This window comes from Hermetia illucens, chromosome 4, assembly GCF_905115235.1.
Source record: "Hermetia illucens chromosome 4, iHerIll2.2.curated.20191125, whole genome shotgun sequence".
NCBI classification, from domain to species: Eukaryota; Metazoa; Arthropoda; class Insecta; order Diptera; family Stratiomyidae; genus Hermetia; species Hermetia illucens.
In genome coordinates, this window is record NC_051852.1 from 49,274,200 (window position 1) to 49,293,342 (window position 19,143).

The window sequence follows — 19,143 nt, forward strand, 5'->3', positions numbered from 1 at the left end:
ACCAGGATACAAGCATGGAAGTCCCATTGTCCAGAGGATGTATGTATGAAGTGCACATAATTTTCTATCGATCCAGTTTTCATGCATCAACATCCTTGTGACGGATTAGAAATCATAAAGGCTTTTGGCGTGGTCAAAAGAGTCCTCTGCAGGTTGTTCCTGATGACGAAGAACGCATGCAAGCCTTCTTCGTTCATTTGTGCAACAGAGTGAGTGTGGATGCAAGGCTCAACAGCTTTGTTGAGCAGCCAATACTGCTAGAGGCATAGGTAGGCTCGAAATATCCCTCGCCTCTTCAGGGGCTTCGTTTCTCCTATTGTGCGACATTCACTTTGCCTCGAATCCTCACATCCGTGTGTATGAATCACGCCAACAATACACCCATTCAAGACATATTCCAAATGCGAGTCTTCTATAATACGTTACATATGGTCATTTTATTGTTTGACGGTTATTTGGTGTCCTTTCACACTAGATCTAAGATAGAATAGTGGTTGATAATTGGATAAGCTTTGACGCGTTTTTCCTTCATAAACTGCTATGGCTATGGCGAATGGACTTATTCGTATCGCGTGGTAAACGTGTACCCGAGTGAATTGGCCGCGTCTTAGAGATTTATGGGAAGGGAAAATATCCTTTCTCAGTTCACCAGGATCGTTTTCAATGTTTAAACTGTTTGGCCATGCCGCAAGTTCCTGCAAACAGTGTGTTGTTCTGGAGAATATCGTATCACAAATAGTCTGGATGGTCGGCCTATATAAAATATTTGAATATAAGTTGAATCCAACGTGGCATCCACTGGATCAGAATTGTCACAAACCTAACCATGCGTGTCATCAAACGAATGAGGGAATATCAATTCTAGAAGCTGTTACGCTATCATTCGATGTTGGGATCACATAAGCACCATAAGCAAACAGGAACTTAATCTTCCATATCTTCAACAATAGCAGAATAATTGGATTCCCACCAAACTTTCCAGTATTGTGTTTTATATTACGGCCTATTTCAGTGTAAAATTCTGTACCTCTGAGGGTGAACTTCTTTCTAGTAAATTTCTAAAATGTAGCCACGTAGCTTCACAGCACCCCAATTTCTTCAGCACAAACATACCAAAGTATTATACTAATTGAAAACTTTCATTTCATTTCCCCCATATTCAGGAAAATATAATGGGACCCTTTTCCTTCGTCGAGGTATGTGCAACCTCTCTTAAACTCAACATAAAATAATGTCATTCAAACTTTACAATGTACACACCAAATGTCAGGACGATTTCGTCGACGTATTCGGCAGCTCAAATTACTGAAACCACTCCTGGCCGTGAGATATCGCAGGAACTAAGGATAAAAGGCTCATTTACAATACCCTTGAGTATCCTGGAGTCTCTCCCGATATGAAAGGGTGAGGTCAGGAGGGTTCTGAGAAAACTACTAAATAGAAAACGGAGCAAGAAATCAGTGTCAGGATAGGCAAAAAAAAAGGAGACTATCGGAAGTCATAAACGACAAACAAAATATGCACTAAGCGATGCTTTTTCAAAACTGAAAGGACGGGAAACTCGAAGAGGATTAGAGAACATAACGATAGTCCGCAACCTTGCAGGACACTAAAATGTTAAAAATCCAAAAGGTACTCTGGAAAGTCGAAAAAATAGGCAAACATGCAGAAACAGTGATACAGACCCCTGCGATCATAAAGGGAAGAAAACGTTAAAAAGAACCACAGACGCCGAAAATCGGCATAAGATACATAAGAGGAAGATGGGAGACTTTAGACGTTCCCAAAGGAGAGCTTAGATGTTGGTGCAGATGGCGGAAAACTTCCTATGTAAGGTGAAGAAATCCTTAAGAGAATAGGCTGTAATAAAGGCCAGTGTCTAAAAGCCCCCTTACAATGCAAAAGCACTGCCGAAGTGTGGTTATGGCCCATCACTTAGGCACAATTGCTTGTGATATCAAGATGTACAATACTGTCTTTCAATTCTTTCATTGCGATATAGGCGTTAGAAGTACATAGCCTCCACCAATACGCACACTGTACGATGTAGATTGGTACCGCTGTGAAAATCACGACGGAATTGTTATTGTGATCACAAATTTGATCAGTGCCTGAAGAGAACCGTAGGTTCAGGACTATAAGGCAAGTATCATGTGAAACTTCTTCGACCTATCCTACTCTGAACTCAGTCATGAAGGCTTAATCTATTCCTACTATTATAGCCACTAACCCCAGAATCATTAAATGCGACCCCCATTCCGCCAGCAGCCGAGTATTGTCCAATTTCTTCTCTTTCTTTAAAGATTCAAGATTCATTGCGTTTTTGCATGTCGAGGGAGAAAACTTTGTACATAGGTTTGGCCTAAACTTGGACATGCCTTTGTAAAGAGACAAACTAACTTGACCCACCACCTATGGTCGAAGAGCATAGACGGAAACTTGATAACCTATGCCCCAAAAAATGGTTCTTGCTAGACAAAGTTAAGTTAATCGCAGGGGGAGGGTGAAGGCTGATTGAGGAGTCACCCGCCCTTAGATTCAGACACATCAATTCTCTTGGTTGTAGGCTTGGTCCATGTGGGGTCGAGAAATTTTCAGAAAAAAACTGTCGCCTAGAGTGTCAAAGCACGGTTGTTTCAGTTGACCTTTGACTCGCTTTCTATCGACAATATCTCCTTCTCAAAAACTGCGAAACGGGCTTCATTACCTTTGGGGATACCACTTGGATCTTTTACGATGGTAGGCTTTGTAAGTTTTGGAGTTAAACAATCGCAAAGGACATTACTTATGGACCTTCACTGCACTCAACTTACAATGATACGTGAAGTAATTTCGTTGTGCAGTTCGCTACTGGCACCGTTCCGAGGTGCTTAAGCTGCTCGATTCGGTCGTACCGGGTCGGTTTAGATCGGCCGTATTCGTGAACCGTGGTGTACTACACCACGACTGTGCAAAACATGAATCTGGAATTAAGGATGTTTTTTCTAAGTGGGAAGAATTCACAGGCTTTGAATCCACGACTTTGATTAATTGGTTCGCAGCCAAATCGCGGATATTGAAGACTTCAACAAATTCATATTTGCCACGGAAAAATCTGTGGAAGTCATGCTCTTCACTTTAATGGAGGACATGCGCTTAGTGCAAACAACTCAGTCAGCCAGAAAGGATAGTATTGGCTATGGTCCAGCGGCGATGTTATTGCCTAAATCTAGTGAAAGAAGAAGAAGAAAAGATCACCATCTGTTGTAGAGAAGGTGCTATAGACTTAATGTAACTTGTCACAATCTTCCCCTTTACCTCTACTGAGGAAAGTGGAAAAAAGGTGGTGGTGTGGACGCAACTAATCTGATACCGATATGTGCACACGAATCTGCGCGGACCGGATATCGTAAAAGTGACTCACAGTAGATGGGATGTGACTGTTTCACCAGATGCGGCAGTATTCAGAAAATCGGACGTGAGGGAGCCAAGGTTTCCGTGGAAGGTGGGAACAAGCTGGTAACCCCAGTGAGACCCATACTGAAAGCACCAGTTTTTTTTTATCAACAGCGCAAAAAGTATAAGATCAGCACACCAGTGGTGGACAATTGAAGTGCTCACACTAGGGCCTACTTCCATAGTTTCCGCGGGGGATTGGTGAAGTTGATCAAATCAGTGGAGAGAGATCCCAATGAAAGAGTACGTATGCACAGCCTCGTTTCTGATTACTTTCTTTTTAGGATGGTGAAATGCCAGAGGAAGAATTCACCATCCATCGAAACCAAGATATAATAGCCAAGGTTTCCGCAATCGGTGCCTCCACTTGGGGTACATTAACGAGGCTATCCGCTTGTAGCTCAAGCAGACAATAAAAGGAATAAGTTCTGCCGCCTGGCCTAAGTTCACCACCGTGAACTCTGAGCTGAGGAAGACAGAGCGGCTTGATGAACAGAGTCGGACCATTAATCTTAGGACGCAGAGATCAGGCGCTGGGGAGTAAAATTCATGAGCGACAAAAAAGATAGATTCAAAAATATGGAGGGTTTCATCTTGGTGTTTGAACTGAACAAAAGAGTTTGACAGTGCTCAGAGGTAGTAACGTATGCAGAATCAACAAACAAATCCAATACTAGAGGAGAGAATCTATTGGTTTCCTCACATGAAATGGTCTCATTATTACAAACATAGCGTATGCTCCTATGCTCAAGCTCGGGCCAAGGAGAAATGAAATAATGAATCTAACAATTTGTAATACAAACATTTTGAGATGATTGGAGCCTTTTATATTCTGGCACTTTTTAGACGAATTCTCACTGTCAAACTAACGTCATTTCAAATTCGGCTTGACTCTTATAAGCGAACAGACTGTAAGACAAAGGTGGAATCCAAAGAAAACAGATTAGGCAAAGTTCAATGAGCTTCTTGGCAATAAAGTGCCGTTCCCAGAGGTGTCTGAAGACTGTTTTGGCAATAGAAGCTTTGAATCGTATAATTTCAGAGTATTTTGAAGAAACATACCCTATTATCAGAGGTAAATGCGCATAAACAGTAAAAACTCGGCAAATCAGCTGGACGACTTCCGAATCATACTAAGAAGAAAGAATGAAGCCAACCTTCAGGAAGATTTAGCATTTTAAGACGAGACTCCTTTAGAAAATACTCTGAGGAACTGGTAGACGAGACTTTAGACGGGATAAGCCGCGCAAGCTAGATTCTGTTGGAAGTCATATCAGGCTCTCCTGGAAGTACGTTACCTGGAGAACGGGTAGAAAATCAGCAACTTCAGCAAACTTTTCGACGTAAAGATATTGTAATAGGGGCTGGGACGTTTTCAGAGCGGTAGTTGACAGCGAAAAACTGAAGAGCTGTTGGCATGTATAGCATCCATTCCTTGATGCTAGGATATAGAATAATTCGGGTGATTCTTAGGTAAAGTAAAACTAGGCAGAGTTATGTGTTGGCTTAGAGCACAGAAACGATGCTTTAGATACTTTGCCTTCCATTAAGGAGCCAGAGAGAGTGACACGTCAAAACAGTGCAGAACATTTTGAGCAGAGGGTCATATCAGAATGGAATATGGAGTCGGTCCAAATTGTACTCTGGGCAAAGAGAAGGGTATGGATCATCGACACATTTCAGGCAAGGAAGCCTCAAAGAGGCAATTTCAAAAAGCAAAAGAATTTTTTTCAAACAATTATGGCAAAGATTACGACATATAAGCTGCCACGTCTTCTCAAAAGTCCAAAGTGTCCAATCCAATCAGTGCGTGATGCCTCTAGATACCTAGAAGGAACTGCAGGAAATATATGAGAGGCTGAGTGACAATAAGGCCCAAGTTGTATTTGACATTCCGCCCTATTCGCTAACACTTTCGAGCCCTCTTCGAAAGAAGAGATATTCACTGTCGAAAAAGGAAAAACTTATGTTGCTCTCTAATCCTAATAAGCCACCTGGAGAACTAGTATAATATTGACCGATCTGTTCATTTTAATACAGTGCAGAAGGAGATGAATTTATCTACAATAGACCATAATCGACACCATCAAAGGCATGTTAAAGCACCAGTATAGGTTTCGGCAATATTACTCCACTGTCGATCCAATGGCGGGAGCTGGACCCTATTGGAATTCGATGTGAAAAACGAAATCGACCCACACAACTGTTTCGGAATTAAAGGTACATTGGCTGAAATAGAATTACTTCTCGAAAAGGATTCTGGCACGGAGCTCCAGGGAATTTATCGCCAAAATCGGGTTACCACAACGATCGGATTGGACGCTCTACTGTGAAATGTGATGTATATCGGAGTGCTGATGATTGGAGTACCACAAGATGCTATAATTGTCCCTTTTGTGGACAACTTGGCCGTAGTTGTCACAGCAAAGTCCTCAAAAGATATAGAAGTCCACGCGACGGAGACAGTAAGAGCAGTGAAGTTCTAATTCGACAGGGGCTGAGTGAATCCAGTTGATGAGAAAACGGAAGTGGCCTTGGTAACGAACCGAGGACGAAAACAAACCAACACCGTAAAAGTTCCAAGCACAGGGGAATTATGATTGACTCCAAGCAAATTTTAAAGAGGCATCGAGAGTATATTGATCAACGAGAAACTGATGGTGATGGGAAGATCAACTATCTTGCAGAAGACTGAGTGCAATATCATACCAGAATATTCAGAGCTTGTTGTTTCTCGGTATTTGCGAGTGAAAAGATAAGTCTGCATGAAACGCTAAAAACTAACATGATCTAGAAGGATATAATAAAACAACGCTCAAGCCGAAGAAAACTGTGCAGTTGTGCCCGGAATGGTAAAAATTCAGATTGACAAACTGAAGGTGACAAGGGTGAGAAAAACTAAAAGAGGTGGAAAGATGAGTGTCTAAAAGGAAACTCCCCACCGTAAATAGTTCCGTGAGAGCAGGGCTGAAGAGGCCGATGGTGGTTTTTAATGAGTGTTAGTAGTGGGTCCCTCCCGCCCGCTCTAGCTCTGATGTTCACGCGACTAATTTGCCACGGGCTTCTTCCAACTTTTTACAACTCCTTGTAAGAACACAAGAAAAGACGCAACTAAGTAAAATGTAACATAACGGCTTCCGGACAAGGCAATTCGTGGCAAGACAAGGAGATTGTAGAAGCAGTTGCCAATAAAAACCACGACATGGTGGCCTTAACAAAGCAAATGTTTTCTACTCAGGCCCTTTAACGGCTGCACTCGAACTGTGGTGCAATTCGTCCCTACATCTATTGAAAAGTGGTACAATAATTTCAAGCGACAATGTAATACCACATTGCAATCAACTTCCATGCGATAGTGTGCGAAAGAAACACCGGGTCCTCCTTATTGGAAAACTATGAAGCGCCGTCCATATCGCTGGGCAATCGCAACAAGTTTGTCAGATAGTGTGGCACAATATGAATCCACTGTCCCATACGGGTATGGGAAGCTGCTCGAATATGATGGATGGGGTTCTGCACCGCGCAAACAAGGAGTGTACCACGCTGAAATCGCTCGTCGTCAATACTAGCCGAACTTCCAGCGAGTCCCGTCGCATTTGTTCGAGCACAGACGCTCGGCTATGCGTAATCTAGGGAAAATCTAGATATAATTAACCCTTTTTCTTTCACTTCCCACTCGTTTTCAGTGCCACCACTGAATCCACTATACACTCAGGCCCCAAACAATCACTCCGGGGACTATGAATCAGTGTCAGAGGAGCTGATTCCTTCTTGAGTCCTTGGTGAACGCATTGAGCGCACAGCAGAGAAGCATGCCGCAGGCCCCGTCTGGAGTCAACACAATGTCGCAGCCTTCCTCGCACGCCGGAGAGAGAAAGAGAATGCGTGGAGGCAAGCCAGCGGAGAAAATGCTTTTCTCTATTGTTGTCAGGTGTGTCTCTACCAGAAGGAAAACATACCACTCGCACGCTCATCGCACACTTGTTTCGGGATGGGTGGCTGGATGGATGACCTTTGCAACCGGCTGACTGGATCTTCAAGCAAAAGTAAGTACACAGATTGCTTCCGAGGGTTCGTTTTCCATAGCTCCCAGGGGAGGACACTGAAGAGTTGCTCGCTTATCACACATTTCCTAGTTCCTCCACCAGCACATTGTCACTTCCCCTCTCATTCCCGGGCCGATTATTACGCGTTACAACTTTACATGGAGCCACAATTTCAAGGATCACACTTGCGAAAATGATATATGGAACGATACTTACGGCTTCCCTTTTGGCAAGCGGCGGCCGCTTCAGGATTAGCGACCAGAGCACACACAGCAATCGATTTCCTTTCACTCGTTTTCAATTTCGAGACAATTTCCGGCTTCCTTGAAACTTTCCCAGCAGCAATTACGGCATGGGCCTTGCTGCGGTCTAGGAGCCAGGACACGCGAGTGGTTTCCTGCGAGCGTGGCTCACGGCAGAGCGTTATCACGTATGAGCTTTCACTAATGAACGCCGAGCACCGTTGGCTTTCCTTGCCGGACACTTCTAGGGACACCCATTTGCACCAAGCCAACTGGACAATGTGCTACTTTGCACACGATTTTCACGGGGCACAGCGAACTCGGACGATTGGACGGGGCTCTCACGATGCACTTTCTTCGAACTGTCGCAGATAAATTTAGAAACTTAGATAAGAGTGCATTCGAGTCTTTCTGCAGAGTGCACAGCACCGAGTACTTTGGCTACTATGAGTTTTCCTCTGGCATACTGTGTTTCCCGACAAACCAGTTCGATTAAATTGAGTGTGTAGCGACAGCAAAAGCGACGATACCCCGGCTACAAACAGCCATGTGTGATCCGGTCATGTGGATATCTGAAGTACATAGATACGCTATATACAGTGAAGATTGTCTCAGTGCCCCGCGGAGTGGTCTTCACTGCGCTCGCTCTCTCCTATTCGGCTTCGTACACATCGTGCGCCTTTACCACGTCACAAAGAACACAAAATACACATTGCCTACATATAAACATTCGCGTGGAAGCACACATCCGTACATACAGAGATGCACGTACACTTGAATGGTCCCTTCAGGAAAAACAGGCAACTTGAGTTGGACAGGAAAACCACGCAGAGGAGAGCGCATAGTGTGAATGCGCGTCACACATCAACCCGGCATTTGCAGGGTAATGCAGAGGTACTCCTGCGAGACGATTTCTGTACATTTGAGTCACAATTGACTGTTGAGGGTTAATAATTGTTTCTGGCATCAAAGGGAATTAACCCATGCGTGGTAGCGTGGGATTGTACAGGGAGCGATGCAATGCCTAAGCCTTAATCGACTTTGTTCGTTTTGGGGGGACGCTTAGGGTATGGATGAGCAGACACAGAATTCGGTGCTTTTTGGATGCTTTGGTCCTTTAATGGATAATGAAGTCAGCGAGAAATTCGCAGGCAACGAAAAGATATTCATCCCATCGAAAAAAAACTCAAATGCATCAAGTATTGAATTTAAATGAATCTTAGATACATTCCGTTCACAAGGATAAATACGAGATATTGCCACCCCGTGTTTGTCAATTTTAATAGATATAAGGGCAATATCTATGGTAGAAAAAGAAGACGAGGCAGACCCTGCCTGAGATGGAGCGATGGGGTAGGTCAGGACGTCAAACAGCTTTTAGGGACACCGAATTGATGGACCTCGGCGCAAAACCGGGATGTCTGGAGTTCCTTATTAAAGCAGGCCTACACCGGATACCGGTTGTTGCGCCGTTGATGATGATGAGTTCTGGGAGCTGGTTTTGCTCATGAGACTTCGCGGGTTGTTTTGCAGATGCAGAGCAACTACATAGCAGAAATGTTAAAATCACAAGCCGAACAGTACAGTCCCCGCAATTATGAAAATCGAACTTGAAAATGTTTACTATGAGCATTTTCACTTTTGCATTATATTTAAACTTTGAAAGGATCCAGGAAAACTTGAACGACAAGGACAAACATTTCTTGCTCTTGAATTTTAATTTCTGAGAATAATAGTACTCAGGGTCAAGCAGACTACTGACGTTTATAGGTCATGATGAAAACCTCTTCGCTAAGCTAAGCTACTTCTAAGAAACCAAAAAAGTAGTAAACACAATAGTCAGAGGCATTAAAATCTAAAGGACCTTTCAACCTAAGCCAACTCAAAAATATTTGGAGGTTTCTGCCCAAGAGACAATAGCGAGTGTTTGTCAGGTGTTGGCAATAATCATATGGCGTCATTCATATAACAAAAAAATCACGGGCCATCCTTTCCCAGTGCGGCACCGTTCTTAATGCTTCACTCCAAGACAGGGTCTACTGATAAGACTAGCGCTATAAAGAATCCAAGAGGCCATAATGATGCTCTAACAACCGCTTCACAGTTTGGGCTCAAGAAACCCAATTCCGTATTGACATCGGTGCAAATTACTTGCGCCAGCTCTACGAATGAAATTCGATCAGATAATCTCCGTGAAAGTGGAACATCACCTGTACACTATAAACACCCTAAATTTTATATTCGCCTTTAAACTTCGCTGAGCTCTGAGTTGCAACAAAACAATTCACTGAGTTAACCCAGCTAACAACTCAGCAACAGGATTGCGCTGGAAATCCACGGTGTATGCTTTGCAAGAAAAAGAAAGTGGACGGTCCGGGTGGTTGCAAGTGATGCTGACTGAGCAGCATACAGGAGAGAGTTAAGTCGCACGGCAAAATGAGCTTCATTAATCACAATCACCGCAAGGCTACTAATACGCTCCTTCTATTACAACAACAGCATAATATTAGGAGACGTAGACGTTAGAGGCCACAAAGAACTTCGAAAGCAGAGTGGAGAATAACAGAGAGCAAATTCTACTCATTTTATTAGTCAACCATGGTCGCTTGCCCACCTAAAGGATTACGCTTGATCGCTGTCCTAACATACCTTAACATCTCAGCAGCTCGCTGATCAGAGCCATGGTGTTCTAGATGAGAAAGCACTGTATTCACAGTGAATACCAGGAAATCTTTATCGACATTAGAATTGGAGGAAGCTATAATTGCAGCCACTTGCAGGAAGAAATAGGACTTTAGTATTCACTAACATCTATTGCCTTCAATCTATTCGAATTTGTTAACTTTGTAGCTAGATATCCACACCGTTTGCCTGTGTTCCGACGCCGTCAGACTCATTGGATCGTATGTAGGCTGTATGAGCAGGTGTAACTAAAATGATGATTCAATTGCATAGAATATGGTCACTTTGTTAGAGAGTGTAAACGCCCAGATTAGAAATTAGTGGGCACTTCGGCGTAAAGGGTCCCCTGGTGCTCTAAGGACACAAATTTCCTCGTAGATATGCCGCTTGCAGTAGTGGACGTATATGAGCAATAATAAAACTTCAGCAGAAGTAAACCAAGTCGGGATATCAGAAGCTGGGCGCTTCGGGTATGAAAGGTTTTGTTGCTCTTTCATGTAATAATATTCGCGTACCCAATATTCAATTCGATGTGATACTGACATTTTATCTCTTAAGGAGTACCAATTTAACGGAAAAGTGGCAACTCTAACCTATTGTAACTTTGTACATAATAGTAGCATTTCCACCAAACTTTCTAGTAAACTGCTCCATATTAAAGTCTGCTATGATTCTTCCAATTCGACGACAATACCAATGTCTACTGGATAAGCTTATAATTGACGCGAAGGAACACCTGCGACATATAGTTGCAAAGGAACAAAGACGTCAAGCGAAAATATATAAAATTAAATTACCACCTGAAAAGTTCCTTCGGGGACATAGCGGTTACATCATTGCTTCGGGTTAGACAAATTTTTACTATAGCCACAAAACAGATAAATTTTTCAATGTAACCCCTAGCATGCAACAGCATTTGAGGGCTGCATCAGATAATGAATCCAGTAACGAATGGGAGTCCGAGCACACCGTTATTAGTTTGCAATCCCTCCCGAAGAAACATATGCATTAGGAAAACAACCGCGAGCCTCCTATGTAAATTATAGGAGGTTCTTGACAAAAACAAGACTGTGGAGGAGCTGGTTCAGGGACTAATGGCTCATGATTTGTTGGCAGGAAGCGACAATCCAAGTCAAACCATCACCCGGTGGTAAATTTACGTCTCCTACGAATCGCATTCCGAAGAAACAATTTGCGGAGCCACCCCTCCAGCTGCAGTTAATTTTCCAACTTCGTCAGAATAGTGGTGAAGATTAACACCCAAAAACAACCTGTTCACCCTCCACTACCAATATCACAATTAAGCCAAAATCACAAAAATTTCGCACACTAGGTGTTCCCCGTTGGCACCCGCAGTGACAAGTCAATCCCAGCCGTCATACAAGCTCCTATCAAAAAGGTCATCCTAGACTTCCGACAGGTCGTTAAGCAATTCCGAAAATTCAGTAACACGGCAAATATATTATAATACAATGTCCAATCTATTAGCATTTAGTTATGAATATTAGAAATGTTGAATTCAAATTAAATCGATCGAGCTTTTAAGTTAGACTCTCATTTGAAAATTTCTAGTTTCCGTATAAACAGCCACTCCACATATCAACACGGCTTGCCGGGAGTTGCGCGACTCTAATCTCGAACACTCAACCTTCCTACCCGAATTCCCTTCTAATTTTCATAGTCTCAACCGAAATCAATTCCGCCTTCCTCATCAGCTGATTCTTTTTCTTCTTCAGTTTTTATCCCGTTCAGAAACGGAGTCGGCTCGACCTGGATAAAGTCGCGAAGCCCTCAAATCACAATCCAGGGTATCAAGCCACCACTATTTCAGCTGGTCTTTTGGTGGTTTCGCATCGACTTCAATGTTCAGAACAATCTTGACCAATGAGTTTTGGTGAATGGGAATTACATGACCATACCATCCAAGACGTCCTTCTCCTAATTTTTCCACGATCGATGCATATCTTCAATTCGGATGGGATTATGGTGCCGTTCATTGCTTTTTATAATCGGCCAACAACCATTAGAGGACGACAGGGCGGACGGCATTGCGGTAAATTTTGGATTTGAGACCATCATCCAAGTTGCATTGAGGGGTGAAGCAATATTTCAATAGCATCAAACCCATAATAGCTGACATCTTATTTCCTGATCGTCCGTCCACCATTGGTAACAGCAACCATTTTTAGGAATGCCAGTTAATGATTCATCAATCAAGCCCTGAAGCTCAGACCCCAAATCTAATCACCTCAAAATCAACAGGTATCAAAAGACCCCCCGGCGGAGATTATTCAGAAATAGATACTCTCTGGATTATTCCATGCTGAAGAATGAAAGGATCCTCACCTTGTGCGCCAACTTTTGTACAAGCAATTTGACGCAACATTTGCCCATCTCAATTTAAATAGAGCTTTTAACTCCATATAACAATAGGGACTCGTTCATAAGTTAGCTACTATCCTCAACTTTCATCTGCCGTTCCGCAAGTTAATTCGCAACTTTCTAGACGGTCAGTAATTCCAAGTGAAATTTCAGCACAAAAGAAGACGGTTGCTGGTATCCCGCGATTATCCATTCTCTCCACAACCCTCTCCTTACCCTTTATAGTTACTACGCCGAAACTCACGCAACCACCCAACGAAATCAAAAGAATGCTGATGATTTCACGTTATACACCCGTCACAAGAAACACATCCCGACGGAATTCATATTTCCCTAAATCCTCTCAAATGCTGAATGTCCAGAGAATCCAAACTTATCTTAGCCCCGCAGTGACGCACGGTGTACGACAAGGGGATGCCCTATCATGCGTCCTCTGTAACCTGGTCCTCGAGAAAGTGATCCGTGATGCTGAGGTAAATGTAAGAGGTACGATCCTCGTTAAGTCCACCCAACTACTGGCCTATGCTGACGATATCGACATCATGGGAAGAACCACCCGAGACGTACAAACTGCCTTCATCCAGATCGAGCAGGCGACAATCGGCGCGAGATCTTGGGCTGCACATCAATGAAGGCAAGACAAAGTATATGGTGGCAACGTCAGTACCAAAATCCAACCAACCAACAACATCAAACCGCACTGGTCAAACGAGAAGAATAAATAGAGGAGACTACAACTTTGAGACTGTTGATAATTTCTCCTATCTAAGGTCGAAAATCACAACCGATAACAGCTAAGATGATGAAATCCGGGCACGGTTGTTGGAAGCCAACAGCGACTATTTCAGCTTACTAAAACTATTCCGCTCGAAACGTCTCACTGATCTTGCCAGTCCTCATGTATTCCTCGGAAACTTGGGTTCTTAGCAAGAAAAATTGCGAACTTTTGGCCGCGTTCAAGAGGAGAATCTTCCGAAGAACTTTTGGCCCCGATTCCGTAGCCGAAATCTATGAGCGATACCATGACAGTCAAGTTGTGGATAAAATCCGGCTCAATAGGTTACGGTGGGCGGGTCACTTAATCCGTATGGATGAGGATGATCCCACCCGGAAAGTCTATAAGGGCAATATCTATGGTAGGGAAAAGAGACGAGGCAGACCGTCCCTGAGATGGAGCAATGGCGTAGGTCAGGACGCCAGACAGCTTTTAGGGATATCGAATTGGTGGATCTCGGCGCAAAACCAGGATGTCTGCAGTTCCTTATTAAGGCAAGCCTAGACCGGATACCGGTTGTTGCGCCGTTCATGATGATGTAATAGTTATGATCATCCTTTCGACAGAGACGGTAAAGAAGTCGGTACCAGTCGCCACTCCTGCATGCAATATATTCCACTACCCAAACAAGACGATTCACACCATTTCTAAACTACCTTTCCAAGTCCAATCCCCACCTTATATGTCATCCGCTCAGTTCAATTTATTATATTTCCAACGATAATGTTTCAGGACGAAAAGAGATATACCGAACCCAGAAACACGCGTAGGATCCTTTCCGTAGAGAAGATTGCTCCCTTCGTGTAAGTTTACACTTGCAGATTGATACTTTCGTACATCCAAAAAAAATTTGCGATTTTCAAGAATCCCGCTTTGTTGAAATAATCGAGATAACCATAATGGCTAACTGATATCAATCACTAGTTTAGAGCTATCACCAAGGCAAAAGAAAGAAGAGTGAAAATGCAGGATAACCAAAGAAAAGTAGATGAATAAAATACCCCTCCTGGCGGCCTTGCATGAATCAATGGGAACCGAGCCCAGGAAGATAGGCTAGAATCGGTTAAAACTCTAGTCGCGAGCGCCTTTTATAAAATCTGGTGGGTTGGACTCCCGCCAAAATGGACTTGAAATCCCGATGCAAGGAAGAAAAAATTCAAAAAAAAAAAAACTTAAAATTTCGAAAAAGGCGCTTCCAGCTGAGTTACTTGCTGACACCCCTTTGTGCCAACTAGGATCGAATCGAATCGAATCCCGAGCCTGTCTAATACAAATGCGGGTCAACGTGTATCAACACGACACTTCAGTCAGATATTGTTGTATTGTATTGACGGACCTGTATGGCAACTTTCCGTCATTTTTCTTCTGCTTTGGGGTAGCTCTTTCCTAGTGGCTGATAGTAGTCAACCTGGATGGTCACTCTGACTATTCCAGCTTTACGTGAATCATAACGACATTTACGCGTGGTATAAACAGTGTTGATATTTGACATTGATTCTGACCGCTAAGTGAGCTTCGATTTTTGAAACGTTGAGTAGATCATGATGCCATTTGATGCTAGATCAATGTTTAGGCCTCCCTAACACCGATAACTGACAGACCTTAATGATGCAGGTATGTTGATTCATGGTCTCACCACTCGCACTCTGGACAAGTATTTGAGCCTTCAAAATTCCAATAATTAAAAGCAGTTCGCTACCAAGGAAGCCACAACTTATAGTAAACAAGTCGGGAAACCGGAAGCTGGGCGCTTCAGGTATGAAAGGTTTTGTTTGTTTCTTGTGTGAGTATATTTGAGTGTAGAACTATCCCATTTGTATGTAGCCCGTTAAGAATATGCATTTAGCATATCAGATTTAGTACTTCGGGTTGTAAATTTACACGGTAAGGCAACTTTGAGCTACTAATAGTATGATTTTGACCAAACTCGGAGATAATATGCTTCATATTATATTTTATACTACTACCAACTTTTATAACTCTGACATAAACTTAAACTTTCATAACTTTATTAAAACCCCCCAAATTTCCCAAAAATACGGTAATATACTATTATTAACTTAATTTGAACAGATATCGATATGGAGAGTATTTTGAGGCCTGGGTACCGTATAGAGGCAGCTCCATGATTTTTTTCAGATTTTTCGGTTGGGTAGTTTCTGAGAATGGCTCCGTTAAAGAAATCATCACTTTGCACCCCTCCCACTCGCCGCCCTTTTAACAAATCTCAAAACTAAGACCGGCTCCGAAAAGTACTAATCGAGACCTTTCATTTGATACCCCACATGACTATATTTGGTGAAAAAATTTTACACCCCCCTTTTACATGTATGGGGACCCCCCTAAATCTCAATCGCATGCTGCGGGTCCACAGTTCCCACCTTCTCACCAAATTTCGTGTCAATCGGTATAGCCGTTTCTGAGAAAAGTGCCTGTGACAGACAGACAGACGAACAGACAGACAGACATTGAACCGATTTTTTGTTTTACAAACAAAACCTTAAAAAGTCGTCGTTTTGCTCATCACAGGGCCATGGTTTCAAAAAGTGGTTGGCTGATTGCTTTTCCATATTAGTGTTTTCCGATTATGTAGAGTTCTTGGAATTAATTACAAATTTATGGAAATTCTCTCAGGTCTAAACCTCGCATGGAATTCTGAGGACAATTGGAAGTGCTGAAGTGAAGACAATGAAAGTCAACGCCGGCCTAAAAATTCCACTAAGCATTTCCACACAACAAACGAACAATGATACGTTCCAAAGTTACAGATCAAGAAAGTTCTATATTTCAAAACAATCATCCCTAACCAGAGAGCACCATTTGGGGGTTAAAAGCCTGGGGTTCGAATTAGCTGCATTCCGACGACGAGTCAACCGGCCAAAACTCACGATTAACTGCGCAAGGTAGGAACTTGCAAGTCGGAAGGAGGGTTGTTGGCTGTGCAAACCAGAGCGCATAATCTGAAAAGGCCGCTACACATGCACCAGGTCCGCCACAATGTGCCACACGTACAAAGTGTACACACAACAGCGATGTTGCTCGTGTACGCGCTGTATCTTCAAGGAATCTATCTGAATTGCTCCGTGGTTGGATTATCGCAGACTATCTGCATCTCGGGTGAAAGCCAGCAACATGCACACACTCGCGTGCACGTATGACACCGTGGTCAATCTCCGATTACATAGTGCAGTATGTGCGGTTTATTATCGCACCAGGCACCAGGCACAAGGCACTCAGTGTTTCTCGTTGTTTTCAAGCAAAAAGTCAACTGCTCCGGGTACCCCGAGAGCCCGGCTCGGCGGCCAAGGTGGCGAGAGCGAGAAAACGGGCGGTAATTGCACGCCAGCTCCTCGGATATTATTATCAAAAGCGCAAGCAATACACACTCGGTCGTGAGTACTATGGAAACATTGGCAACATAACACAGGCACTTGCGCGTAACGCGGCACACATCGTGCAACCCCCGTCGTAGTACTCGTGGTGCTTGGCTTCATTGCATCACATGACATCATGATGACATGAATAATGCCACAAACACACGGACAGCGCGCCGCGCACCACGTTGGAGGGGTTCTCCTCGGCCGAACGAGATGCAACAATTTTTCAACTTTTCAATCAACAATACACGAACGAGGCTACGTTCCGGCCGGGACAGGGGGTGCGGAGTAGCTCCAACGTGTGCATACTATAATATAATTGAGTAAATGGACGGCAAGATGTTGCCAAATTGAAAGTGGAGGCTTGAGGGGGGTGCACTGATGACTTTGTGGGATTTCCTTTTTTGTTACTTTGCACTTTTTCCTATTGCAGAGAACGCAGACCCTTCAAACTTGGCACCCAGGCAAAGGAAGCGTGGACACCGATTCTTGACACGACTCTGTTACCCGAACATAGAAATCTCCTACGTTGCCCTCCAAAAATTTACTGGGCGAATAGAGGTGCAAATAGAAACCTTTTCCAGGGACCCGAGTACAACTAAACACCTCCAAAAGTGAAAGGCAATGAATACTTAGCTTAACCGAATTAGCAATACTCGACTGACTTCCAGGAACTAGACCGAACTTCATGCAGATTCCAAAGAGGCCTTCCTTCCTGAGTATTGGAAGCAGACAACGCTTTTCAAACAAAATCTGGAAATCGTGTATCCTTTCTGATGCCAGATCTAAACAAGGGCACAGTACTCGTACCAATATTCGGAGAAAATATGCATATTCAGAATCGTAAAATTGAAAGTTCGTTTTCACTCATAAAAGGCGAACTTTTGGTTCATATCCTTTTATGCGACAGTACGAGCTCAAGGATTTGATGAGCATTCAAACAAGCCTGTAGCAGAAACAGCCTCGTGCACTGAAAAGAAGAGAATTCCTTCGGTATACTGGGGACCCAAATGTCTATCTACGAAATTATCCTCACTAAGAAGGAGGAAGAAACCTTCTTGCAGGCTGATTAGTTAAAGCAAACGTCGACCTTTCGCTGGGACAATACCATAGGACTTCACCGAAAGGAATCACTTTTAAAGAGCTCTTCCCCAGTGTGATAAAAATTAGTCTGCCAAGGATACACAAAGTTTCTCATATTCACCCCACCAAACCTCCCTAATAATAGTGCATCGTAAATACTAACAAGGGCCTTTCAATTTGGGATCCGCATAGCTTCATTCGGCAAAAAAATGCACACCCTCCTTTTGCATATATAAAAGTCTCCTACGAAAGTCAGAATAAATTATTCCATAAGCCGCAAGTGTGGGGGTTGATAGTTTCAACATTTCAAACAAATTTTTAAATCAATAAGTATATCTGGTCCCAAATATATTATACGACAAGACAGATAGATAGGCTGGACTGTTAGGAGTGACGAAATCTCCTATCAGTTGCATCAACCTCAGCCTCAGGTGGCTAATTGGGCGTATCTATTGGTGTCTACCTATGTCTCCATGATCTTTCTTTCCGACTATATCTACGCACACGTTTGAACTTCTCTGATACAGAAGCTAAAGGGGCTACGAAAAGTTTACCAAAAATAGGAAACAAGAAAAGAAGAACACTACGGTAAAGTACGAGGATCTCTGCATACCTCGAATGATGAGGTGGTGAGTAGAAAGAGCAACCCCGCCAAAACATACAACTGAGCCTCGACCTGTAGGAATCCCCCTTTATACTGTTTAGAACGAAAATAATTGAACTGTCCGAGTTTATTAAAGAAGGTTACAACACGCACTATGCCACGAGAAATTGAAACCTGAGACACCACAAGCTAACGCAAGAAGAAACGGATCCTCTAGGAGACCAATTCACAACTTTCCTTTCGAAACAAGAGGTCGAAATCCACAGACGATTATCAGTACCTTTAACACGAAGACCTTCGAGTAGAGAAATATATAAACAAACGCAAGAAAACCCACTTTTCGGCAATTGAGCGCGATATTGACCAACGAAGACACTGTAAATACTTACGAGAAAAGGAGATCAGCGCTAGACACTCGCATAAGCAAGGACTATGCTCACAGCAACCGCCAGGCAATCATTCGTAAACTATGGAGACAGCCATATAGCAGAAGGCCTGTGCGACCAAAGTCGAGAAG

The 19,143-nt window shown here is 43.2% G+C and overlaps 1 protein-coding gene across 6 annotated transcripts in view; it reads right to left on the reverse strand.

Annotated features, from left to right (window-relative positions):
- Window positions 1–19,143, reverse strand: part of LOC119653720 (mucin-17) — a 238,151-nt gene that overhangs the window by 153,511 nt on the left and 65,497 nt on the right. Inside the window, exon 1 of one of the 6 annotated variants that reach the window (XM_038058620.1) lies at window positions 7,698–8,273. The exons of the other annotated variants lie outside the window; for them this stretch is intronic. The gene's annotated coding sequence lies outside the window, so the exon portion shown is untranslated. Of the gene's footprint in view, window positions 1–7,697; window positions 8,274–19,143 lie in introns of those variants that run through there. 6 annotated transcript variants of the gene reach the window in all.